Source organism: Ovis canadensis, chromosome 25 (genome assembly GCF_042477335.2).
Source record: "Ovis canadensis isolate MfBH-ARS-UI-01 breed Bighorn chromosome 25, ARS-UI_OviCan_v2, whole genome shotgun sequence".
Taxonomy (NCBI): Eukaryota; Metazoa; Chordata; class Mammalia; order Artiodactyla; family Bovidae; genus Ovis; species Ovis canadensis.
In genome coordinates this window covers 25,062,114-25,089,125 of record NC_091269.1, presented here as the reverse complement: position 1 = coordinate 25,089,125, position 27,012 = coordinate 25,062,114, and the positions used below count along the sequence as shown (strand labels likewise).

The 27,012-nt window shown below is 45.1% G+C and overlaps 1 long non-coding RNA gene across 1 annotated transcript in view; it reads left to right on the top strand.

Moving 5' to 3' along the window:
* Positions 1-12,663, top strand: part of LOC138430353 (uncharacterized) — a 56,552-nt gene extending 43,889 nt beyond the window's left edge. The window contains exon 3 of the long non-coding RNA XR_011253119.1: positions 12,343-12,663. This is a non-coding gene — a long non-coding RNA (uncharacterized lncRNA). The remainder of the gene's footprint in view (positions 1-12,342) is intronic.
* The last annotated feature ends 14,349 nt before the right edge of the window (positions 12,664-27,012 follow it).

Sequence of the window (27,012 nt, the reverse complement as noted above, 5' to 3'; positions counted from 1 at the left end):
AGCCTACAGCCACGTGGCAACAGGCGCTCTGGATATCCCAGGCCGAACAGAACCTGCTCAGCCCAGGCTCTGTCACCAGTTCTCGGTGGGGAGGTAGCAGGCTGATTTCCAGCCTGTGTGCCCCTGCTATGAGGGGGTGAGACAGAAGGACACCCACACCTGCCAAGTGACTAACGCCCTTAGAGGTAAGAGGTCACGCCCACGGACAGAAGCAGATTTTACTGTTTCAGCTCATGTTTATTGTGCCCCTGGGAGTGAGGTGCCTCCTTGGGACTCCCTAACTGCCCTGACAGGCAGGTCTCAGTCCTAGTTTACAGGTGAGTCCACTGCATCTCAGAAAAGTTCACTAACATGCCTCACTTCATTCACACTGTTGTGAAATGGGTAAGCCAGGAGTCAGATCCCAGTCTTTGGGACCCAAGTCAAGTGGATTCCATCAGAGGCATCCGCCAAGCCTGCTTCAGAGATGGCAGCTCCCACAGAAGTGGGGACAGTGGGGTCTGTCTTCACCTGCAGGGCGCAGCATCTCCAAATCCTTTGTCCCCATTTTCTTGTCTTGATGTCCTGTCACCCACTTGCCATGTGCAACCACCGACCAGATTTTAAAGTAGCCACAAATATCTGGCAACATATAACCTGACTTGTGTTTGGTTGATAAAGACCCTCAAAAGAAATAAACACAGGAATTGCGAGGAGTCCAGGGTGGTAATCTTTTCCCAGAAAGGACCCCTCCAGGGGCCAGGGTGTCAGGGCAATGTATTGTCTAATAGGCCCCAAAGAACAACAATCATCATGACGGTTATCATAGAAATCACCCTAGGTACTACTAGACTTCGCATCTGGAGGGTGGTCCTGATGGATGGCTCGTTAGAGAGTTCACGGGGGCCCAGCTGTCCTCACTCCTGCTGTCTCTCTTTCATGTCACTCACAAGTGCCTCCTGCAAACAGAACATTCCCTGGGGAGCTTTCCCCGGGGACCCTGATCTCTGGCATCCTTAAACAGCTGTCACACTGTCCCAGTTGTTTTCCAAGAAGGAGGTCCCCAGGGCTTCACCGAGGCAGACTTGAACTCAACCCTGCAGTGTTGATCTATCCCCTTTCATGTCCCCCTGGGAGAGGGGTGCCGCAGCCTGGGTGCCCATGGTTAGATCCTGGCAGCCTCTCAGCTTCTGCAGCTCATTACCTGTTGTTTTCTACCCAGAATATGCGTTTGGACATGTCAAGATCTCAGCGGCTCCTACAAAGGCAAACTCCTCTGGAGGAACCTGAGATTTCTTCTGCACAGACCAGCCTCACACCCCGTGGGGCAGTCTGTCAGCAAAGCATTTACACTGGGCACGGAAGTAACGAATTAGAGAGGGTAGGTGAGGGAAGCCTTCATTCAGCACTTGATCTTGAACTTTGTATTTGCCAAGGGCTTTTAAGTCATTTCCGTTAGCTGTTACTCTTGAACGTCCTTAGGAGGTGGGTAGAAACTGGTGTCCTCCTTTTGAGAAAAAGGACATGGGGAGGGACGTGTCCCCAGGGACACATCCATGGAGTGGAAAGGGTCAGAGACCTTGCTGGGGAGGCGTTCCGCTCAACCTTCATCCACTCTCAGCCCCCTCTGCATACAGTAAGCCAACAGGGAGGATGTTTCTGGAGCCTGGCTTTCATCCAGGAATCGTCCTGCATGTTAGCCTGCTAGAAGCCAGGTTGAGGTCTTTGTGACTGTCATGTGGCAGGTGAGGGGGAGCCTCAGAGGGGTACGTGCTGTGCAGCAAATCACAGAAGGATGAACAACTGCTGGGCACGCAGAAAGCTGGTGCTCACTCCCCAGCCACTCCCGAGCCAGCTTTGAAGCAAGATGTATTTTTAAACACGAGCCTCGTACAGAAAATGTTCCCTTGCATGTCCCCATAGCCTACTAATGGGGCAACGGTTGGCAACCAACACCACCAGCCCGTGCTCAGGGCTGTGTTCTCAATTTTTCTTTCTATTCTTGTCCCCTGGCATACGATAGGGGTTGCTGTCCCAGGAGACTACAGGCGACTGACGAAAAAGGTTGCAGTCGTCTCTTGCCTGCTCTCAATTTCAAGACTCTCTGATTTCGTTCAGACACTGGGCCTGTGGGTCTGTGTCCATTGACCGAGTGTGGAACCATTATTTTTTTTTTAAATTCTTCCAGCAGATTCCATGAAACTGCCCGATGTTTCCCAGAAGGCTGTGGTCCCCCTGCATCACCCTGGACTGAGAAGGGACTACGTTAGAAAGCCAGCTACCCATCTGGGGCGCGAGAAAGCAGCCTCTGTGATCCTGATAAATTTCACAGCAGGATCAAGGGCCTCATGTCCTTTTTTTGAAAATGAAAATAGCCATTTGGGGTCAACTTTCTGTCTTCCCATTGCTCTGATTAGAATTTATCTCCTTGTGCTCGTATGTGCTAAGTCGCTTCGGTCACGTCCGACTCTTTGTGACCCCACAGACTGTAGCATGTCAGGCTCCCCTGTCCTTGTCCCCAGGGGATCTTCCTGACTCAGGGATCGAACCCCCATTTCATGTCTTCTGCATTGCCAGGTGGGTTCTTTACCATTAGCGCCACCTAGGATCCTCTTCATTTCCTTAGCAAGAGAAAAGAAAGTCACCTTACAAGTCCAAATTATTACTAGAATGATTCCTCTACTTAATTTATTTAGGATATCCTCCTGAATTGTCCTGGTGTGTCCCTGAGTATTATTATTATCTGTTATTGCTGTTGTTGTTTTAAAGGAGCCATTTCTAACCAGGGGCTGGGGCAACACCCTTTGTTCTCTGGGCCCCAGGTCCTAACCCTCAGCAAGGGAAGCATTCCTGCACTGCTGTGTTTTTTTGAGTTATGCAATATAAACAGCTTCAAGGAGATGAGCTCCTCCAGTTTTGTTTTTAAACCCTGACTTCACTTGCCCTCTGCAGAGCTTGGCATTTGGGTGGTTTCCTCCTGCCTTCTCTGTTTTCCTTGCTAGAAAACAAAACACCCTTCCCTTGACCCTCCTCCAGGACCAGCCCTTTCCTCCCCAGACTCAGCAATGGAATGAGCCACTGCTGATGGAAGGAAATTCACCAGGAATTGGTGAAGAAGCTACTGAGGAAGTCTAACACACCCCTGCTTTGTCTCTGCTCAGTTTGGACACCTCTTTTTCCTCTGGTGCAGGCTCATCAGCTTGGATGCAGAGTGGGCGCCCAAACTGAGCAGAGACGAAGCAGTCCTAGGTGTTAGATTTTCTCTGTAACTTCTTTACCCATTCCTGGTTCCCCCAAGTCAGGAGTATCCTCAGAACATCTGAAGCATAATTCTGCTCAGCATATGGATTCACACCTGACTTTTCAAGAACACAGCTGATGTGTAAAACAGGTGTGACTGGACTTAGGAGAAAAGTTCAAAAGGTATTGCAAACGTCAGCTCCACATTATTTTGCTACTTGCATCCCCTTAAAACAAATATTTGCAAATCGTTTCATCGCTCATTAGACCAGACTCATGGTTTATCCTCCTAATGATTCCACGCAGTGGAGAAACCCTGCAGTCTTCTCGATGAGTTTGGCTTGGCAAAACGGCATGCAAGGCACAGTTGGATTATAATACAATTTTAGTCACAGGTTTCCTAAAACAACCATCCTAGGCTGAGTCACTGAATCCTTTATTTACACAGTTGTCTTAATGCAGACAACCAATATTTTCAGAATAGGTATTAACTTTCAAATTTCTTAGTAGGTCAAATCCCTACTTCCATCCATAAAATTTTATTTTACAGTATTCTGTCTGTCTAATCACCTCTAATGACTCAGGCTTGCCATCTATCTGGTGGGGGTCAGCACCTTCAGGATGAGAAGGATGCTCTTTTCATCCTTCCAGAAGTGTGAGTTTGGGAGGGAGGGCTGAAAGGTGGAAGGCATAGAGGTTTGGAAAATCGAGTGCCCAGGGCATGGAAGTTGTGAAGAGGGAGCCCAATGGTAGGAATGGCCTGGGATAGAGTGAGAGGAGCCAGGTACTTGGCCTTTCCCACTGGATTTGAGAAAAGTACAAGAGAGAAAGAAAGAAAATAAAAAAAAAGGAGAGAAAGGAGGGAAGAAAGGAAGGCAGGAGAGAAAGAAAGAGAGACCGGAGAAAGAGAAAGAAGAGAAATTACAGCTGTGGTTGGGGCGGGGGTGCGAGGAGGGGGGATGTTGGATAGGCCTGGATATTTTTGCATCAAGAAATGCTTCCAGTTCTACCAATTGAAGCTCAGCCAGGGCCTCTGACAAAGCCACACGGCATCCTCTTTTCAAGACTTTCAGAATTTCTCTGCATTTTTCCAGCAGTAGGAGCAGCTGCTGCCAACCTTGGCCCAGCCTCTCATTTGCCAGCTCGCAACCCTACCCACTCTTCTCCTTCTGTTTCTCTCCTTCAAGGTCAAATCCCAGTGCACCTCAACTTTTCAGTGAGAGCCTCAGCCCTCAGTGTCCCGGGGGCGGGGCGGGGGGTGGGGTGATGGGGCCGGGCTGTGAGCAGCGTGGGGCGGGAGGGAATCTGCTGGGGCCTTGACTTTCTCACCCATGTTTCAGATGTGCTGGGGTGTAATGGTAAACAGCGTCTCCCTTGCTGCCAGAACGGCCTCTCCACCCCAGTCCTGTTCCCATCACCCTAGGGGTTCCAGTAATAGGGCGTAAAGCAAACAAAGAAAAACAGTAATCTGGTGTTCCAATTGCATTTTTTGTTTTTAGAAAATGTTAATGATAGGTTATTTGATTACCCTAGGTTTGGCTCTGCCTGCTCGGCATTAAGCACATCTGGTATTTAGTAACAATATAAGTAGCAGGAGTTTTTTTGGCACTTGAAAATAAGCTCATCCAATGTTGCCATGCAGTTTGGAAACTCGTCAGAGAGGCCAGCCAAACTTGTGGAGATACAAGACTTTTTCTGTAGGCCGGGCAGCTGGCCAGGACAGCTAAAAAATGTGAATTGGCTAAGAACTGCTGCCACGCAAACACTTCTGGAAATTTCTGTGCTTGGGCCTGCCAAATCCATTATGCACAACATGAATTACAAGACTTTCTATCTCTCCAAGCAGTTGCTTTTTGAGCTTAATTCTCCTATGCACTTTATGAAACATACACACACAACCAAAATGAGAAAAACACCCTCCCCCAAATCCACTACCATTAAAAAAAAAAAATCTCTTTCCACTGGGGCTGCCAAGCTCACAACTGTTCCTGAATTAGGAGAAATAGCCTCAAACTTTGGGTTGAATTACATTAAATCTAACACGTGGGAGGCAACTGGGCTTCCTGGAAATTCTAGAAAGGAAAGATGTCTCACATCATGGAGACAGCCTGATGTCTAGATGGGAAACACGGAGTAACAGAAGAACTTGGAAGGAGAAAAACATATACACCCTTCACTCGGCCTGTCCGGTCACCAGAGCTTGGACTTTAACTGGGATTTGAATCAGACCAGGGAGCAAACCTTTTAAGCAGAATGTGTTTCTTCGGCATGGAGGCTGCGGCCCTGCCTGGAGATGTCTGGGTCCGCCTTGAGGTCTGGCAGGCCTATCAATCATCCGGGCAGGATTTGAAGCAGAGGGTGGGCCCCGGAGGACAAGCCACAGCTGGCCAGGGGGAAAGCAAGCAGGAGAGGTACAGCCAACACTTCTAGTCGGATCCTGGGTCTGCCCGGGCTTCCCTCCCTCCCAAGGCTTAAAAAGCTTTGCATCATTTCATTTCTGCTTCCAAATTGAGACTTGCCTCTTGCTTGTGATTCAGAGGTACTAGATTACTCAGACTCTGCCCGGGATTGTTGTCAAGGGCCTGGAGCTCCACTCCTATTCTCCAGAAGCGCTGGGATGACATTTTTCATAGGACACACATAATAGCTACTATGAGATAATCATATTAGCCCATAATGAGACAGAGAGTACAGCTAAATCCTTCCGACTCCCACTGGGGCTGACGCTTTCTCCATACACAGCCCTTTTCGTGAGAACTGTAAGGTCGCTGCAGGTGTTTTTTTTGGTCTTAGACAATGGTGTCAATTTCACTAAGTCCCAACTCTAAGGTGTTCAAAAAGCCCATGGTCCCCACGATGTCATTGACCCAGTGAATGAATAATTAGCTACTCCAGTGTGCCTCGGTTCCCCTCTCTGTGTGTGCTGTGGGAGTTCTCCCAGGGCAGGGGAAAAGCCGTGTGATTGGACATCGGTCTCGGCCTCGTATTTTTGTCACCCTGTTACCTCCTTCGAGCCGCAGTCTCTTAAGTCTCAGCCTGGCATCCTCTCTTGTAAAATGGGGCCAGTACCAGCCTCCTCTTAGCGCCACAGTGAGGGACCAAGTGTGGTCGTAATTACACAACTTCTTTGTAAACTCTAGCACAGTATACAAATGTGAGGTGTTCATAGTATCTTTCCAGTCCTAATTGCAGAAATTTGATCACTTAAGTTACTGGGAAAGTGACACAGAGGCTTGTAGTGGGATGAGGGTGGAGGATGGGATCCGAGCAGTCCACGCACATGAGCAATGGAACCCGGGTCTTTATCGGGGCTGTCAGTGAGAAGAGATGCTCGTTTTCTGCAGCTGTTACAGGACGACCTCTCTCGGTATAACTCTTCGTTAAAGTGTGTCCCCTCCTTCCTCTCCCTCTCCCTCCTGTCCTCTCTCTTTTCTTTTTCTTTTTTTTCAGGAATCAATTGGTAGCAATCACTCTTAATGTCCCATTGGACTAGACTGACCTGAGATTGAAGGTGAGGCTGCCAGTTGCTAATTAGATTTCCTTTCCCATCGTGAACTGTATCCCAGAACCATCGCTCACACGAAGCAGTTAAACAGGTTTAGGCATTTGAAAAAAAAGAAAGAGCCAGGGCCCCAAGAAAGCAGTCTTGGCCTCATTTCTATTTGGCTCACATTGTCTGTCCTGTTCTTGCTTAAATTTGGATTACAGGACACATTTTTCTCAGTTTCCTTTTCTCGTGTTCCTGGATCTTTGTTGTAGAATTGTAGGAAACACAGAGTCAGGGGAGTCAGCCAGAAAGGATCTCTTTCTTCCCGGGAAGGTCTGGGGCCCCGTCTCAGACACCACGTGTGTGCGGCGCCCGTCTCCCCTTGGCCCCGGCCACCTCTCCCCCGTGACAGTTGTTGTTTTCTTCACGATGGCCACCATTCAGGGCTTTTAAATTCTGATTAGTTCAAGGGCTTTTTCCTTTCTCAGTCTGAAGACAGTCCCCCCAGTCACCACCAACACACACACACACACACACACACACACACACACACACACACACACTGCTCCCCCGGAAACCAGGCCTGCCTGGTCCCTGTATGCTGGGGCTGCCCAGCAAAGATCCAGAGCTTGTGAATCAGTCTGAGTTCAGTCAAAGCGGAAGTGTGGACAGAAACGAGCACAGAAGGCCACTGTTCAGCCGCTGCAGAGGGAAAGGATGGAGGCTGGGGCTGGGGGAGGGGGCGGGGAGGAAGGCACAGCCACGCCAGCCGCTCCACCCCAGGCAAGGACAGTGACACCATGCGGGCACATATCTCATTATAGCACCGAGGTGGCTTTGCCCACCCAGCACTCAAGAGGCCAGGTACCATCTCCCCATTCTAACCAGCGAGCGCCAATGTTGGTATGGTCACCAGGATGAGCATGGAGTTTTCTGAAACCAGAGTCAGACTGTGAAGCATTCCCCTGACATTGTAACACCCAGCCAGTCACTCCTGTCATTTACCTTTGAGGTTCACCTCTGTGAATCATAATCATAAATATTCATGGAGCATCCCTCATCTCTCAGCCCGTCAATGTGAAGTAGCTTCATTCTCGTGGGAGCCCTATCACCACTTTGCAATGAGGTAGGCAACATAATTACCCCTCATTTTCAACTGAGGGGACCAAAGCTTGGGTGGGTGAAGTGGCCTGGCCAAGCTCACAAACTGTAGCAAGTTGAGGGGGTGCTGTGTGGGGCAGCCTGAAAAGCCACCGTGCCACCACTGCCTGGGGCTTGGCGCTGCTCACGTCTCACCCCTGTCCTGTTTCATTAAGACTGCTTTTGCACTGGATGTCAAAATGGTCTCCCTACAGGGATACCTGCGGAGATGCATATCCTTCATTCCTCCTACACGTGAGGTCAGCTGAGTGCTGGGTTAGGTCACCAGCCTTGTCTCCCAGGTGCGTGGTGACTTCTCAGAGTGGGTCTGAGACACCTTCCACCTAGCCAGGCTTCGTCTCCCTCCCTCCCTCATTGCACTCACTAGGCATCATCACCACCACGAGAAAAGCCTGCTCTTCTCCTTATCAGGTTAACAGCAGAAAGGATCACTAAAATGTCACCTTTTGGGTCAGATCCATGGGTCAGTGTTGAATACACAAACCATTCCACCTGACTGGTTTTTTCATTTATTTTTTTCTTGGGGTAACAGTTGACCTACAGTGTTGTGTTAATTTCTGCTGTACAGCAAAGTGACTCAGTGATACATATATATACAATTCTTTTTCATATTCTTTTCCAAATTATGGTTTATCACAGGATATTGACTATTGTTCTCTGTGCTATAAGCAGGATCTTGTTGCTTATTCATTCTATAGGTAAAAGTTTGCATCTGCTAATCCCAGACTCCAATCTATCCCTCTCCCACCCCCCACCCCCTTGGCAAGCACAAGTCGGCTCTCTATGCCATCTGACATTTTGAAAGTGAAGACTGTTTTCCAGAGCTGATGCCATTTTCGAGTATTCAATATTCGCTGGGTACCTACTGTGTGCTTACTATGTTCGTAATAGTCCAGGGACTGTTTCAGGTTAAAGTGTCTACAATGCTTAGAATAGGAATAAATACCCCTTGAAATCCCAGTGTTCCAGAGAAATCTTTTCCTGTGACTTGGTGCAGAATCCAACTCTTCCTCTCCAAGGTGATGGCTCTAACCAAGACAGAGATTTAAAATGCCTTCTTGTAATGGTTATCTGATGTTTCTAAATGTGATTGCTAATGGCATTAATCAGTCCTTCCTATAAGCAACTGGTTGAGCTACTGTGGGTATGAGAAAAGGACAGACAGGGAGACGATACAGCTGTCACTATTGTTTCTAGATGACAAGACTGATTGTATATTACCATGGTATAATTATTGGCATTACATATCACCTCTTGCTGTTGTTCAGCCACTCGGTTGTGTCTGATTCTTTTCGACCCCATGGACTGTAGCACGCCACGTTTCCCTGTCCTTCACTAGCTCCCAGAGTTTGCTCAAATTCATGTCCATTTAGTTGATGATACCATCCAACCATCTCATCCTCTGTTGCCCTCTTTTCCTCCTGCCCTCAATCTTTTGCAGCATCAGGATCTTTTCCAATGAGTTGGCTCTTTTACTTATAACTTGGGTTTGTGAGACATTACAGAGAAACCCAAACAAACTTTTTGGCCTACCCAATAATACTCAAGAAGTTAATTTTTTTTTTTTTTAACAAACCTTAGGTTTGACAGATACTAAATTCTGCTGCCTAGTAACCCCTTCCTAGATCATAAGTGTATTTGTCTTTTATTGCCCTGTAACAAGTTAGTGCAAATCTAGCAGCTTAAAGACACACACATTTATGATCTCACAGCTGCTACAAGTGAGCTGTGTCCTCTGCCCAGGTTCTCAGGAGCCTGCCATCAGCCTGTCACCTGGAGCTGGGGTCTCAGCCAGGCTCAGGGTCCTCAGCCAAGTTCACAGTGCTGGTGGTTTAGTTGCTAAGTCGTGTCGACTCTTTGCGAGCCTATGGACTGTAGCCCGGCAGGCTCCTCTGTCCATGGGTTTCCCAGGCAAGGATACTGGAGTGGGTTGTCATTTCCTTCTCTAGGGGATTTTCCTGACCCAGGGATCAAACTGCGTTTCCTCCTTTGCAGGTGGATTCTTTACCACTGAGCCACCAGGGAAGCTCACCCAAGTTCACAGGGCAGAATTCATTCCCATGAAGCTGTAACTCTCCTGGCAGTTTACATCTTCAAAGCCAGCCAGGAAGATAGAGAGTATGCTGCTTAGAGTCTCTGACCTCTAGACCTTCTTTTAAACGGCTTGTCTGATTAGGTCAGACCCACCCACCATAATCTGTCTTTCGATTAACTTACAGTAACTGATTAGAGATCTTAATTACATCTGCAAAAATCCCTTCACCTTTGCCACATAACGTAATGAAATCACAGCAGTGATATCCTATCACCTTTGCCAGATCCTATTGGCTAGAAGCAAATTAAGGTCCTTCTCACTCTCAAGAGGGAGAGATTATACAAGAGCAAGGGGTCTTAGAGGTCATCTTCGAATCTGCCTTCGACAATAAGCTACTGGAGTATAGGAAGGCTGTGATATGTTTTTTGATGTGCCATTACATTCAGCAGAGTGATAGGCACAAAGTAATTCATGGACACTGAAAACTTAGCGACTGACAATAAATTCATATAGTAAATATATGAATATAATAAATTATATTTTTTAAGCTGGGGTATGGTTGCTTTACAATGTTGTGTTAGTTTCTGCTGTACAATGAAATGAGTCAGCTATATGTATATATATATCCCCTCCCTCCTGGACCTCCCTTCCAACACCCCCATCATCCCACCTGTCTAGGTCATCAGAGAGCACCAGACTGAGCTCTCTGTGCTATACAGCAGCTTCCTACTAGCTGTCCATTTTACACATGGTAACGTATATTTGTTGTTATTCAGTCGCTAAGTCGTGTCCGACTCTGCAACACCACAGACTGTGCGGCACACCAGGCTTCCCTGTCCTTCACTATCTCCTGGAGTTTGCTGAAACTCATGTCCATTGATTTGGTGATGTCATCCAACCAGCTCATCCTCTCTCATCCCCTTCTCCTCCTGTCCTCAGTCTTTCTCAGTATCAGGGTCTTTTCCTGTGAGTCAACTCTTCACTTCAGGTGGCCGGATTATTGGAGCTTCAGCTTCAGCATCAGTCCTTCAAATGTATATTCGGGGTTGATTTCCTTCAGGATCAACAGGTTTGATCTCCTTGCTGTCCAAGGGACTCTCAGAAGTCTTCTCCAGCACCACAGTTTGTCAGTCCTAATCCCCCAATTTACCCACCCGCCAACCACTTCCCCATGTCTACAAGTACCTAGAGATGTGTCTCTATTCCTGCCCTGAAAATAGGTTCATATTTTTAAGACACGAACTTTCTTCCAGGGCACACTCTGGAAAAGGTCCTTTTTTCCCTCCATTGGTCTTCATGGGTTGGGATGGAGGGAAGTGTGACTAGTTACCGATCCAAAGTGTCTGTGGTTGAAAGGAAGGAAAAAGGAGCTGGGAAAGAGGCTTCATTCCAGCTCCTCCTCTGAAAGCTGTGAGTGCTTCCTCAGCCTGGAAAGTGGAAGAAATAGTACCCGCCTTCCCTGGCAGGGTTGCTGAACAGGCAAAATGACGCTGGGCAGAGAGGGCTTTGAAAAAACAAGCTGTGGGTACAAAGGTTTTATTGTCCTGACGCAGATTGCTATGGAACTGGTGATTAATAATACACTGTTATCTCAAAAGGTGGATGTGTGATCACATAACCAAGAGTTGTTTTTTGTTTTTTGTTTTTTTTTAAATGATAAGTAGGGAGGCACTCTCAAGAGAGAGCCCAAGTGTCTCCCAGAAACTGGGGGATCCCCTTTCCGGGCACACGTTAGAACCCTTTCTGAACTTCCTTCAAAGTTTTACCCCAAAGCTGCTACATAGCACAGGGAGGTCTGTGATGAATAGAGGGATGGGATGGGGGTGCAGAGTGAGGCTAAAGAGGAAAGGGATAAATGTATGCATATAGCTGATTCCCTTTGATGTACAGCAGAAACTAACACAACATTGCAAATCAATTATACTCCAATTAAAAAACCAAATAAAAAAAAGTTTTACCTCAAAGTTGAGCTCTAAATCAATAACCTCTTCTGCATGGATGGACTTAGAGACGATCATACTAAGTGAAGTAAATCAGACAGAGAGAGACAAATATCATATGATGTCACTTATAAGTGGAATCTAAAAAAAGAGATACAGATGAACCTATCTACAAAACAGAAACAAAGCTACAGCCTTGGGAAACAAACTGATGGTTACCAAAGGGGAGAGTAGGGGAGGAGGGATAAATTAGGATTAACATAGGGATCAACATGGACACATTACTATGTATAAAATAGGCAATCAACAAGAGCCTACTGTATAGCATAGGTAACTCTACTCAATATTTTATAATAACCTATATGGGGAAAGACTATGAAAAAGAGTGGATATATGTATAACTGAATCTCATTGCTGGACACCTGAAACTAATACAACATTGTAAATCAACTATACTCCAATATAAAATAAAAATTAAATTTAAAAACTCTCTTCCACAGCATCCACAGCCAGATTGCATGGTCCCCTGGTCCTCTGTGTGTCTGGACCTGGCACACTAATGAAGGGAGATGGACACTGGAGAGTCGGAGGTCAGCTCCAGTGGTACAGCTACACAGAACCAATGCACACACAGTCCCGTCTGGGAAGACAGCTTTGCAGAGCAAGGGCCCGCTGAGCAGGCTTCCCTCCTGCAAGGAAAGAGTCGGCTACTGATGTGTTAAGATTCGATTAATGCAGGAAATAAACATGTAATAAATAATAAATGTAATAAGCATGATTGTCGTTGAAATGGTTCTATCAGTTGAAAATATGAGATCTGGAGGATAGGTTTCTTAGGCTTGTCTTGCCCGTATTTAAAAGAAACTGACATACGTAATTTATAAAATGGAAGATAATTTTAAAAGAGTTGGATACTGACTCGTTTTCCCAGTTTAGCCACTGCCTTGTTCTTTTGACTGAAAAAGGATGTTTATTTTTGTTTTTTAAGAACTGATATTTAAAGTCCAGGGCTTCCCAGGTGGCTCAGTGGTAAAGAATCCACCTGCCAGTGCAGGAGACATGGGCTCAAAATCTAGGTTAAGAAGATTCCCTGGAGGAAGAAGTGGCAATCCACTCCGGTATTCTTGCCTGGGAAATCCCATGGACAGAGGAGCCTGGTGGGCTACAGTCCATGGAGTTGCAAAGAGTCGGACGTGACTGAGCACGCATGCGCACACGCACACGCTCACACACACACACACACACACACACACACACATGCATTTAGAGTATTTTTCATGCCTTCCATCCCTAAGTTCCCCCAAGTCAACATTACAGACACATAAAGCCGTACCTGAGTCCTAAACTCTCTGGGAAGTGACGTGACTTAACCTCCATCCAAGGCTGTGGTCAAGCCAAACAAAACAAGCATGGAAAAGCAAACAAGCATTTTTAATGATCTGGAAGCCAGCTCAGTTTATGATTTGCACACCTCTGAGCATTCAGTTCATGGAACCGTCCTAACAGCTTTATCTCAGTGTAATGTTGCTGACTCCTCAGAAAGAAAGTGCGAGAACCCAGACTATTACTCCTCGTGTACTTGGAGCAAGTTAAACAGCATTCTAGGACATGAAGCAATCTGAGTAACTCTCCTCACTTCAGATATTTTTGCATCTGAGATGCTTAAAACAGAGTTTCTACATGACACAGGGCCATATCTGAACATGGCAAAGCAAGAAACAGGGAGCTAAACTTCTTGAAATAACTGCCGGTCTGGACTCTGGACTCTCTTAGAATTTTCAAATGAGGAGATCTTGTCGTCTTTGCAAGCCATGTTGACAAACTGATACTATATTTTTAGCATGACTTGAATGGAAAACATGAAAGATATGTGAACAATATATTTCCAAATATGTCACATATTTATAAAACATAGTAAATGCATGACAGATTGAGGAGGATATGTGGAAAAAATAACAGCTGTGGTACACCCAATTTCTTAGCAAATTCATACACAACAAATGACATTCATATCCCGTGTTTTGTAAAAATCTATTTTTTCAGCATTTTAGAAAAGGATGTAGGGAATGAAAACAAAAGTTTGCAGGAGAAAAATCACAAGATGGATGTAAATTTAAATGACATGTCACATAATAATCATGAATAAAACTAGCTCTGAGTAGGTTACCCACTTTCCTCCGCATGCCATCTTTTGATGGAAATGATATTAAATAAAGCATTAAAAGTGATCTGCATTTTAAGGTGGCCTAAAATGTGAGACATGAAGGAAAGCTTATGAAAAGTTTCAGGATATGAAACAATTTGTGGGTCAGTGTTGTTAAGATTTCCTTGGATGGAGTAAAATTGGCATCAGAAGTTGTAGTTGGTGGCACCAAAGACAAGATTGGGTTCTGAATTAAGAAAAGTCTGACCAGACACTTGGATTTGCATAACAGGCCAAAGGGATCCTGGTAAGTTCTAAAGCAGAGAATTAGCATGAGAAGCAGTATTTTTTAATATTTATTTATTTGGCTGCACCAGGTCTTAGTTACCACATGCAGGATATTTCACTGTAGCATGTGGGATCCAGTTCCCCGACCAGGGATTGAACCCTGGCCCCCTGCATTGGGAGCATGGAGTGTTAGCACTTGACCACCAGTGAAGTCCCAAGAAGCAGTGTTTTTAAGGGAATAGTTTCAGCAGTTTTGAGTACAATCGTGACAAAGCAACCTCTAAGGGTAATAGTATGAATTCCTTCTATAGATAATACAGATATTTGTGCTTTCCAAATGAGTTTTCCCATTTTCAAATCCATAATCTTATTTGAGCTGTGTAGCAAGTCTGGCAGGCCTGCAAGAAAGGTTTTATCATCTGCATTTTTCCTCCCAAAGAAACCAAGAGTTTGTGACTTCAAGGTCATGGTTAGAAAGAGGAGAAGCTAGTCCTAACAATCAAGATGTTTATTCTTTTAGGATCACACCTGGGAGAAATGGGATTAAATATTTTTTTCCTTCCTCTTCTCTTTACTTTCGTTTTTCCCAAATTTCCTACAATGAACAAATATGATTTTAGAATGGTAAAATGACATTAAATGTTACACTTCTTAATATTTATATTAAAATCCCTACTCTCACGCCTTCCACTCCACTCTCTTTTCTTGCGTTCCTACTTGAGGACTTTTTGCGCCATCCATGGCTGACCCCTCCCCACAGGCAGGAAGAATTTGATTCAAAATGCAGGTCTTGATTGCTAGGCTGAGCTGGTGTAAGTCAATGTAGAACAGACCAGCCTGTGAGTATAGAGAACTAAATTTGCATCCTATTTTCTACAATGCTGGGAAGTTCCCTCCTATCTGTGTGCCCTAGTTTCCTGTTCTGTATCCTTTCTGCCAGATAGGAAGTGTTTCAAGATTTCAAAGCAAACATCGCTTTATCAAAGAAAGGTGATGCTAAAATTACATTCTTATGTGAGACTGTTAAAATGTTGAAATTCTGCAGTTGAGTCTTCTGCTTAGCCTTGGTCTCACTGAAAGGAGACTTTGGGTAGCAGGTGGGGGCCCGAGAGGGCAGAGTGGGCAGGCATGGGAAAGGATGGGGGCCGGGGCTGTCAGTTAAGTTGAAATTGACCTCATCAGAAGGCATCCCAAGCTTCCTCTGGTCCTTCCCTAGTAAGCAGTGCTCTAAAGGAACATTCCTGACTAATGGACATGCCACAGAAACTCATACAAGGGGACCGTCTGATCTTAGTGTCACTGATAATAATAGACCAGGCCACTTCATGACCTTGGGCAATCAACTTAGCCTCTCAATTTCCCACTTTCTTTACCTGTAAATAAATGATCTCCCTGGGAGCTAAAGGATAATTGAGATCAAATTCCTGAAGGATTTTTAACTCCTTAGAATTCATCAGTTTTCACACTGGAGGAGCTTTTGGACTTTTTTGAAAATCTAATGAAAGGTGGAAGACTTCCTCCCAGAAAAATATGTATATAGCCATAAACTTTTCATATAAATTCACGAGGCTTATTGACTCCCCAAAGCTTAAATTTCCTTTGGGTTGGAAAAAAAAAAGCTTCACTACCTTAGAAGGACAGTGTTTTAAATATGTCAAAGGTGAATCGTGTGTCATTGGTATCACGTCACTATCATCCTAGTGGACTTGATTCCTGCATCTAATGTGCTGTATCATCATTATATTCATCTCATTATTATTAAAAAATAACTCTATCTCCATTGGTGTTCATCCTTCCCTTTCACCCCACCCCCACTTTATTATTATTTAGACTCTGAAAGTCTTGGAATGAGGGATGCTTTTGCTGTTGGTCTTCTGTGTAAGATTACATCAGTTCCTTCCATCTAAGTATGACCTAGAAAATAAAGAAGAATGTGCATAATTGAACTGAGCTTTTAAAATGGGTTCTTCTTTATCACTCTTGGACAGTTAAAATTGCCATGCCTGAGAAAGAGAAAATGCAAACGTGGCCCCTTAGCCCATTGTAGAGGACCCTTGACATAAGCATTCAATCCAAGGCTGATTAAAATTTGCATAATTCATCTTATTATTTATTCTAAAATAATTGAAAAGCAGTGGTCTTGAAGATAGAATTTTTCAAAAGCAGTATTTTACGCAGAGGTTTTAAAAGGAATCAGCCCATTTACTCGATAATGAAAAAAATCATTATTTTCACATTCCCACCTAATGTCTTCTGTTTTCTTCCATCTTCATTTAGCTCAGCTGGGAATTAGGCATATTCCTTAGTTATGCTTTAAAAAAAACTAATAGTATGAAATAATAGTATCTTTTGTTGACAACTGGCCTTATTCTATGGAAAGACACCTGAATGCATTGTTAGGTGCTTCTTAGCTTTGTGTTGGTCCTTCCTTCCTTTGCCTCTCTCGTTTTTGACACAATGTATAGGTTTTCAGCACACCAGAATCTGGGGTTCTCTCTCACTCTCTGTATACATATTTTTTCTTTTACTATCTTCTATAAAAGGAGCTTGCTATTGATTGCAGCTGACTGAGCCGCTTGAGTTGATATCCAAGCAACGCTAACCCAGAGAGGGATTAGCATTACATCAGCCGCCAGGCGAGGGAGCCTGGCAGCCCGCCCGCCTGTAAAAACGGAACGCGTTTGCGTCACTGTTCCCTTGGTAATGTTTCTTGGAGCCTTGTCAGCTGTCCCCTGAGGTTGTTTCCTTAATATGTCAACAGACATTCCTGAATCTTTCATGCCGAATAGTTCTTTTCCTTTTCCAAAAACACTTAGATGACCCAGCAGCTGGTGCCTCCTGTTGCTGGGATCTTTCAAAACGTAATTTTTTTTTTTTTCATGAAATAGGTGTTTTTGTTCCATTCCAAACATTCGAGGGGGATTTAGGAAGGTTTCGATTTCTGCTTCTCCACGTTAGAGAACCTATTTTTGAAGAAACAGGGCAGCCAGTTTAGGGCAGAGAGCTGTTTCTCTGCTTTTATCATCCTTGGGAAAAGCCTTTATTCCCTCACCAGCTTATCCAAACCCTCCAATTACCCTGTTACCTTGTGACCTTTCATAGAGCAAAATGGCTGGTTGAAAGACCCAGCTGAAATTTGCCTCCATTTATGATTTGCTCTCTGATCTCGCTTTAAGAAAGTCAGCCAGACCTTGTGGGCAGTGACCTTGAGCAGCCCCTGCATGCTGAGAGCCACAGATAAGAAAGATGTGTCAACCACTGCCCACGTGATACCTATTTCCTCATTTTCCCCACGTCATTATTTGCTGATCTGGTAATTTGATCTCCACTTTCATCTTGGAATATTTTACTTTGAAGAATACCATAGCCAAGACCCTGGTGCTGGGAAAGATTGAAGGCAGGAGGAAAAGGGGGCAACAGAGGGTGAGATGGTTGGATGTCATCTCCAACTCAATGAACATGAGTTTGAGCAAGTTCCAGGAGCTAGTGAAGGACAGGGAAGCCTGGCATGTTGCAGTCCATGGGTTTGCGAAGAGTCAGACACAACTGAGTGACTGAACAACAACAACAAATAGCCAAGTGGATAAGAGAGCCTCCAGCTAACGCCCCTGCCTTCTCTCTTTCTGAAAAGTGAGCAAAGCTCCTTGAAGTTCAAGGAGATTTCCCCTGCACAATAGCCCTCCAGATTGTTATGCAGTGGCTATAGCAGTTAATCACAGTCAATAGTTGGAACATCGTAAATTTGGAGAGAAGTCATTCGGTTGGTGGGGAGGGGGCATTGTTATTAAATTCACTTAATCATGAGTGACGATGATGGAGGATTTGGGGGAAAAGCCACTTCCGCCTGTGTGAGCATCAGTCTCCACTGCGGAGGGGCGCCTTTCATCACCAGCTCCCGGGGAGGTCGTAGGTCTCATCCTCTGGAAATGCACTGAGAGCCCTAAGAATTCTGTGGCTCTGAAATCTGCCTCTGAGCGGGGCTGTGGAGGATGCCACTTCCTCCTGCCAGCAGATGGAACAATCCCCCTTCTGTTCTGTAATCCTTGTGCCCTTGGTGCACAGCCTCCTGGGAACTCGGCCATCATCCCCACTGAAGAAGGTCCCCTGGTTCACAGGAGGAGAATGGAAATGGGGCTGCCCAGGAGGGGAGACATTTAGAATCACTGGGTCTTAGCATTGAAAGGAATTTTTAGAGACTGAGTGAAACCCAAGCTCCTCATTCATTTTGAGAATGAGAAATAAGAAATCCAGAGAAGTTGAATGGCTTTGCTGGTATGGCCAAGTTGGTGTCAGGGCTAAGAACTGGTCTTGCTGCCCGGGTCTGTGTCTTTCTCAGCATTGCGGCCTGCTCTCCTCCGGGGTCAGACCATGGTCCTCTTTGCCAAGTGCAGTGCCCTGTCCAGTAGAATGTGAAGCTCAAGGACCATTGAGGCTACGGGCAGTGTGGATGTGAGCAGTAAGGATGAAGTTCAACTCCAGGTGAGGTTGGGGTGGGGGTCAACTGTACCCACATCCCTCTTCTCCTTGCTTCACTGGTGTAAGAAACGCCTCGGGAAGAAGGAACCACCCCTATGGACCGTTGTTCAGGGGCTTTTATTGGGCGGTCGCTCTCCGGCAGAACTCCCAGGGGCAGGTAAGCAAGGGAGCGGGGGTGGGGGGGGGGGTGTGTGGTCTGCGAAGCAAAGGGAGTCAGCGGGGTAAAGGAGTCTGCAGGGGAAAAGGAGTCTGTGGAGTCTGCGAGGTGTGAGGGGTGGGGAAAGGGTTTTATAATCCGGGCCAGGGCTCCCATATAAGGAGGAAAACGCGGGCTCAGCGGTGATTGGTGTCCAAGGGCTCCATGTCAGCTCCTGATTGGACGGCGAGGGCTTCGTGTCGGCTCCTGATTGGTCGGCTTGGTTGCCGGCCCGTCTCCGGGGCTTGTCTGCAGCGCCCTCTACTGGGACATGTCCGGACATGCCCAGGCATGCCCAGGCGTGCCTGACCTCGCCCTGACCTTTCTTCCTGGCCTTGCCCTGACCCTTCATCCTGACCTCGCCCTGACCTTTCAACTGGGTGCCCACAGAGGAGCTCTCTGGTTTACATGCCACTTGGACCAGCAGGAGCCCATGGTCTCCAGACTGCACTTGTCCCCTGGCAGGACTGGAGAGGCAGCAAAGGAGCCCAGCAGTCATCACAGGGCCAGAGGCAGAGAACCTGGGTGGTGCTGGGACAGCCTTGAACTAGACTCTCACTCTCTTTCCCTTGGGAGCCAAGCAGGAAAATAGCATAACTGTGTATAAGGCAGTGGAAAAAGGATGTGTTAACCCTCACCCAGAGCTTGTACATCCAAAATCAGTTTTCTCATCCTTTTCTTCCGTTTTTGCCAAACTCCATACATCCCGCATGGGCTGAGATGCTGTGAAGCTGGCCAAGCCTGGTGGCTACGATTCAGAGCAAGGATTTTGGGGTCCAACCTCCTGGGTATCCACCTAGCCTCTGCCCCTTGAGCGCTGTGTGATTTCAAGCAGGATTTTATTTTCTGGAAGCCTCAGTTTCCTCATCTGGAAAATGGACATCATGCCAGTTAGTTTAAGAAATACCCTAAGGCTTAAATAAGGGGAAGCTTGCAGTGGGTTTGGCTAAGTGCCTGGCATGAAAGTGATGGATATACCTCAACTCCTGTTGCTGTTAGCACATAGAGAACTTCACCAGACAGAATTCATAAAAGAATTTACTTGATTGTTTTTTAAAGGGTCTTCTTCCATGTGGACCATTTGTAAAGTCTTTATTGAATTTGTTGCAATGTTGTTTCTGTTTTTATGTTTTGTTTTCTTGGCCAAGAGGCATGTGGGATCTCAGCTCCCCGACTAGGAATTGAACCTGCCCCCACTGCAATGGGAGGTGAAATCCCCACTGGATCACCAGGGAAGTCCCAGGAGACCATTTAGAAGGACAAACCTTTGCAGTTAGCAAGTGAGACTGCATCAGTCATCAACATCTGGGCTTGGTGAAAAGGAAGGGCAGCTGCAGACAAGGAAACCGACTGGTGGAAACAACAGATGACCCACACCTTGATGGGGCTACATATCAACATTGATCCCTTATAAAGGGTAGAGCCAGCCTATCCTAGCTGGGGAACCCCAAATTCTGCTTTCAGTGACCTACAGCCCTGGCTGGGGGCACCTAGGTCTAGCAAGCAGTCCAACCACAGGGCATGACTGCAGGGAAAAGAGAGAAGCAGCACAAAAGAATGGGGGACTTCCCTGATTGTCCAATGGTTCGAATCCACCTTCCAGTGCAGGGGACGTGGATTCCATCCCTGGGGAAGGAACTAAGACTCCTCATGCCAGGTGGCAACTCAGCCCCGGAGCCACAACCACTGAGCCCATGCTCCACAAGAGAACCTCAGGCGCTGCAATAGAGAAAAGCCTGAATGCCGCAACAAAGACCCAGCATAGGCAAAAAAAAAAAAAAAAAAAAAGGAATGGTGGCATTCTCATGGCTGCGGTGCACAGAGGGTTTGACTCATCTCTGCGAAGAGGACCTAGTGTTTTTCACGATCACTATATTCCAGATGCAAACATTCTCAGGCAGGAGAATGGTCCCTAAAGGATTGGTCTACCAATTGAAGAGTGAGAAACTGTTTATAGAGTCACGCCTGGACTTCCTCGAACATTCCTCCTGCACACACTCACGGACACAGACGTGCACACGGGGTGCCTGACTGAGGGGCAGGGGGACCCAGCTGGTGGCTCAGACGGTAAAGCGTCTGTCTACGATGCAGGAGACCTGGGTTCGATCCCTGGGTCGGGAAGATCCCCTGGAGAAGGAAATGGCAATCCACTCCTGTACTACTGCCTGGAAAATCCCATGGACAGAGGAGCCAGGTAGGCTACAGTCCATGGGGTCGCAAAGAGTCGGACACGACTGAGCAACTTCACTTTCACTACGCTGGCCAGAGCTCCCTGGGGTCCTTAGTACCTGGAGAAGTGACAGAAGAGGCGAGGGCTGGCCTCACCTCACCAAGGATCAGCTAAATGAACCTGGTACCCAGAGTTTTCCTTTCCCTGCAGAGGGAGTGGACCTGAGAGACTGGAACACAGGAAAAACTGGAATGTCCCCATTTTCCTTCCCCAGTGTCTCTCTGGCGGTCATGACAACAGAGAGGTGGCTGACGGGGGTGGATCAATCTTTCTCCGGCTCTGGAGTGAGTCATTTGGCAAATAGCTTCATGTGGAAGTTACAAAACCTCTCGGGTCACCTATGGAAACCCCAGTGTTCAGAAACCACAGCAAAGTTTCTGTTTGTTTGTTTGTTTGTTTGTTTTTTGCTGTTGAGCTCACTTCCGCAGCGGCAGGGATACTGGCGAATCACAAACCGCACACCGACCGCGCACATGCGTTCCACCTGCGGATGGATACGCTGCCTTCGGCCTGGAGGACCCCGGAAGTCCCTTTCATCTGCCCTTACAGTTTCTTTTGTGTGTTGCCTATTGGGTCTCTGTTGTACTGATTTGTCGAGGCCACTCCCAACATGGGGGCGCTGCTACGGTCCTCTGAAGGACCTTTCCTGTGGGGCCCCGAGAAAGCTTTTACTATAGACATGTTTTAAGGAGGAATTTTCTTGCTTTGTGTTCCCTACACAGATTTTAGGGGTTTCTTTTACCCCCTTGGGGATAAAAGTCATTACAAGAAAAACCCACAAAACTTTTGACACCTGTGGTATTTCTGCTCTTTCGGCTTTTAGTCCACTGAAATTATTTTGGAAACAAAGTAGCTTTCAATTTTTCAATAGCCACCTTCTATCCCAGTGGCTGGCACGTATACAAATTCAGTCACTCAGGAAGTATTTTTGAGCATTGCCTATGATCCAGGGACTGTTGAGTTTGCTGAGTATATAGCTTTGAACAACACTGATACACTTCTTGGTTTCAGGAAGCTTACATCCCAGTAATAACTAAAAAAACTTCACAGATATACTATGAACCGAAACCAGAATTAAGGCCGGATAAAGACCCACTTAAACTTAATGGCCTACCTTTATTAATGTATATGCAACTATTGTTCTCAAGTCATTGTTAGTGTACACAAGGGGCTTACCTGGTGGCTCAGTTGGCAAACAGTCTGCCTGCAGTGCAAAAGACCAAGTTCCATACCTGGGTCAGGAAGATCCCCTGGAGAAAGAAATGGCAACCCACTTCAAGTATTCTTGCCTGGGAAATCTCACGGACAGAGGAGCCTGGCAGCATACAGCCCACGGGGTCGGAAAGAGTTGGACACGACTTAGGGACTAAAGGTACCTACCTACTAGTGTCCATAGATATACAACAGGCATCCCCCCAACGTGGCGGGGGTGGGGGTGGGGGGTGGGGGTGGAGGTTGGCTGTGTCACTGAAAATTTTGGACTCTGTGAATTCTCCTGCAGTGATGACAAAAGCTTAGATGCAAGGTTGAAAAGGGACCACCCAACCTGTGAAAAAAATTGGATTTTGCTGAAGCTTTATCTTGGAAAAGGGCTTAGAAGTAAGTATCATTTAAACAGTTTGTTTTTCTTTAGAGACATACAAAACAACTATTTAAATAGACTGCTGATTTTGTAAATCTGCTGATTTTAATTGGCAGCTCATCCATGTATTCATTTATGGTATACCAAGGCACTGTGCTTTATGGCAGAAACATGAAGTTTAATAAGACATGGCCTCTGCCCTCCTGAAGCTTATAATCCTGTAAGAAAAGCAGACATGGAAACAATCTAGTAGGTGCTATGTTGAGGTGAGAGTGGGGATGGAGTCCATCTTGCATGATCAAGGCGATGGGAGGGTCATCAAAAGAAGACTTTTGAACAGTGTCTTCAGCACAAGTTTAAAGATGCCTAAACCTCTTTTAAGAGCCGGTAGCTTTTCTGCATCCTTGTCTTTTTTTGTTTGTTTCTTTGCTGCATGGCATATGGTGTCTTAGTCTCCCAAAAGACTAAACCCACACCATCTCCACTGAAAGCATAGGGTCTTAACCGCTGGACCACCCGGGGAGTCCCAACACTATCCTTTTCTCTGTGATGTTTGTCTATGGTAGCTGTAAGGAATTTGGCTGCGTTATCCATACACCAATAAACAACTCTACCAGCCCTTAGACAGAGTAAGCTGCTTAGTATTCTATTTTGTGCAATCAGAGATTAAATTCCAAATTCACTGGCACCCGGAGATGAAACAGCTAATTATATACAGTAATTGCATTTAAAATCCATGCCTTTGAATGACTGATGAAATCTTCTTTTACAAATGCTCATAAAACTTAGTGTGCCCAGCAACCAACTGGGAAGAAGTGGCAGTAAGTTTTTAGTCTTGTAATGTGGGTATGGTGCCATGCTCTTTCACCCCTGTGCTTTCCTTGAATTCACCCTGCACATTTAAATAATACTTTTGTCCAAGAGGAAGAAGTAAAATTGTCTCTGTTTGCAGATGAAATGATATTATATATAGAAAACCCTAAAGATTCCACCAAAAATTGTTAGAACCAATAAACAAATTCAGTAAAGTTGCAGGATATAAAATCAATATACAAAAATCAGTTCAATTTCTCTACAGCAACAATCTTTCAGAGAAATTAAGAAAATAATTACCTTGACAATAGCATCAGAAAACATAAAATACATAGGAAAACATTTAACCAAGGAAGTGAAAGAACTGTATACTGAAACCTATAAAACACTGATGAAAGAAATTAAGGGAGAAACAAATAAATGAATTGGAAGAATTAATATTGTTTAAACTTTATTCTACCCTAGCAATCTACAGATTCTGTGCAATGTCTATCAAAATACTGATGGCATTTTTCACAGACTAGAACAAACAATCCAAAAATTTCTGTGGAACCACAAAAGATCCTGAAGAGCCAAAGCAATCTTGAGAAAGAAGAACAAATCTGGAGGCACCATCCATCCTGATTGCAAACTACAGTTGACCTTGAACAACACACAAGGTGCCAGCCCTTTACACAGTTGCAAAGCTGCATGTCACTTCACAGTCAGCCATCCTCTTCATCCAGAGTTCAGTAGCCTTGGATTCTACCAACCAGGGGTCAGATTGCATTTTATTGCAATTCGTATCTATTGAAAAACATCTGTGTTTCAGTTGACTTATGAAATTCAGACTCCTGTTGTTCAGGGGCCACCAGTATATTACAAAGCTATTACAATCAAAACAGCATGGTATTGGCATTAAGAACAGACACATAGATCAAAGAAACAGAATAGACAGCTCAGAAATAAACCTATGCTGTGCTGTGCTGAGTCGCTCAGTCATGTCTGACTCTTTGCGACCCCATGGACTGTAGCCTGCCAGGCTCCCCTGTCCATGGAATTTTCAAGAATACTGAAATGGGTAACCATTCCCTTCTCCAGGGGATCTTCCCAACCCAGAGATCGAACCTATGTCTCCAGAACTGCAGGCAGATTCTGTACCATTTGAGCCACCATGGAAGTCCAGGGAAGAAAAAAACCTCTTCAAAAAATGGTGCTCTAAAAACTAGATTCCTTCATGCAAAAGAATGTCACTGAACTATCTTACGTCATACACAAAAATCACCTCAAAATGGGCTAAATGCTTAAGTATCAGATGCAAAACCATAAAACTTATAGAATAAATTTTATAGAAAAAGCTGTTAACCTTTGTCTTGGGTATGCTTTTTTTTTTTACACAGAAAGTAAACACAACAGAAACAAAAATAAACAAGTGGGACTATATCCAACTAAAAAGCTCCTGCACAGCAAAGGAAACCACCGACAAAATGAAAAGTCATCTGTGGAATGGAAGAAAGTATTTGCAAACCATATATCCAATAAGAAAATATTTGCAAACCATATATCCAATAACCATATATCCGAAAATAATAACACCCTAATTATACAAAGAACTCACACAACTCAATAGCAAGAAGCCAAATAACCCAATTTTTAAAATGGGAAAGGGATGTGATTAGACGTTTTTCCAGAGAAGACTGTCTCATGGCCAGCAGGTGCATGAAAAGATGCTCAAATCACTAATCGTCACAAATCAAAACCACAGCGAGCTATCACTTCACATTTGTTTTCTGTTATCAAAAAGACAGGTGATAACAAATGCTGGTGAGAATGTGGAGTAAAGGGGGCCCTCATACACTGGTGGTGGAGACTGGTACAGCTGCTATCAAAAACAGTAGGGAGATTTCTCAAGAAATTAAAAATAGACTTACCATCTGATCCATCAATCCCACTTCTGGGTATATATCCAAAGAAAGCAAAATCATTATTTCAAAGAGATATCTGTACACTCATTTTCATAATAGCCAATAACATTATTCAGAATAGCCAAAGTATATAAACAACCTATGTGCTTGGATGAATGGATAAAAAAAAATGTGGTATTCACACGCACCATGGAATATTATTCAGCTTCAAAAAAAAAGAAAATTTGCCATTTGAAACAGCATGGATGGATCTTGAGGGCGTTATGCTAAGTGAAATAAGTCAGACAGAGAGAGACTAATGCTGCTTATATACCGGATCTAAAGAGAAAAAAACAACAACACTGATTACATAGATACAGAGTTGAATGGTGATTGTCAGGACTGGGGGGAGGGAAATGGGGAGAGGTTAGTAACAGGGCACAACCTCTCAGGTATAAAAATGAGTAAGGGGACTTCCCTGGCGGTCTAGTAGTTAAGACTGTGTGCATCCAGATCAGGGGGTGTGGATTCGATCCCCAGTCCGGAAACTAAGATCCCACGTGCCACGCAGCATGGTCACACAAAAAAGGAACGAAATAGTAAGATAACCTGTATCTATAGTTAAGATAACATGTAATAGATAATCTATAGAAGGCATAGATTGTAGTAAGATGACATGAATTCATAGTAATTGTGTAATTTCATGATAGCATGACAGCCAATTTTTGTTAATATTTTAAGTTTCTTATGTAATAGTGGTTTGCACCTCAAACATCTATAATTTATAGCATTTTAAATCTTTCAAATAAATACTTAAGACTCTGGGGTGTTCTTACTCATAACCTGAGTCACTCGTTATTAAAATGGATTCAGTCATGTATTAGAATGTATTTATAGAATCCATGCTTCACTATAAACACCACAGGAGGGGAAGGGACACAAAATATATCCAGGGCTTGCACTCAGGCCAGTGCTTCTGCTGGGGAGCTCAACTCAGGAAGTGGTGGTGTGTTTGGAAGACATTCAGTTAGTTTTCTCCCAACTTGATGGTTAGTTGAAGCTTTTGGAATTGTTTCAGTTGGATGGAAAACGGAGGAAGTTATGTCAGGTGAATCATTTCCCTGTGTGTTGCTTTACAGAATCACTTCCCCTGAATAATTAATAAAAAATTGACAGGAAGAATGTCCCCGGAATAACTAGCAGGCAATTTCAGCGGGGGAATTTTTATTTTTCTCAGTCAAACTGAGCACTTAGTTTTTGCCATTTGAGGAGTTTCGACAGACACGGAGGCAGCCGTAGAGCATCTTCAGAGCAGCTCCCAGTTAGAACAGGGCGTGTGGATTCCTGGAGAAGCACTTTCATCCTTTTTCTCTGAAGACCCCTGGAAATCAGCCTTGACTTTGGGAAGAGCCCTGCCCCATTCTCTAGGAGACTCTCCAGCATCGCCTGTTCCACACACTGGTTTTGGCATTTTGTGGCCAAGTGACCAGCAACTTTACAATGAGATGAAGTTTCCAGTTTCTAAGCAAATAAGTCAAGCAGTGCAAATTCAAGGGGCA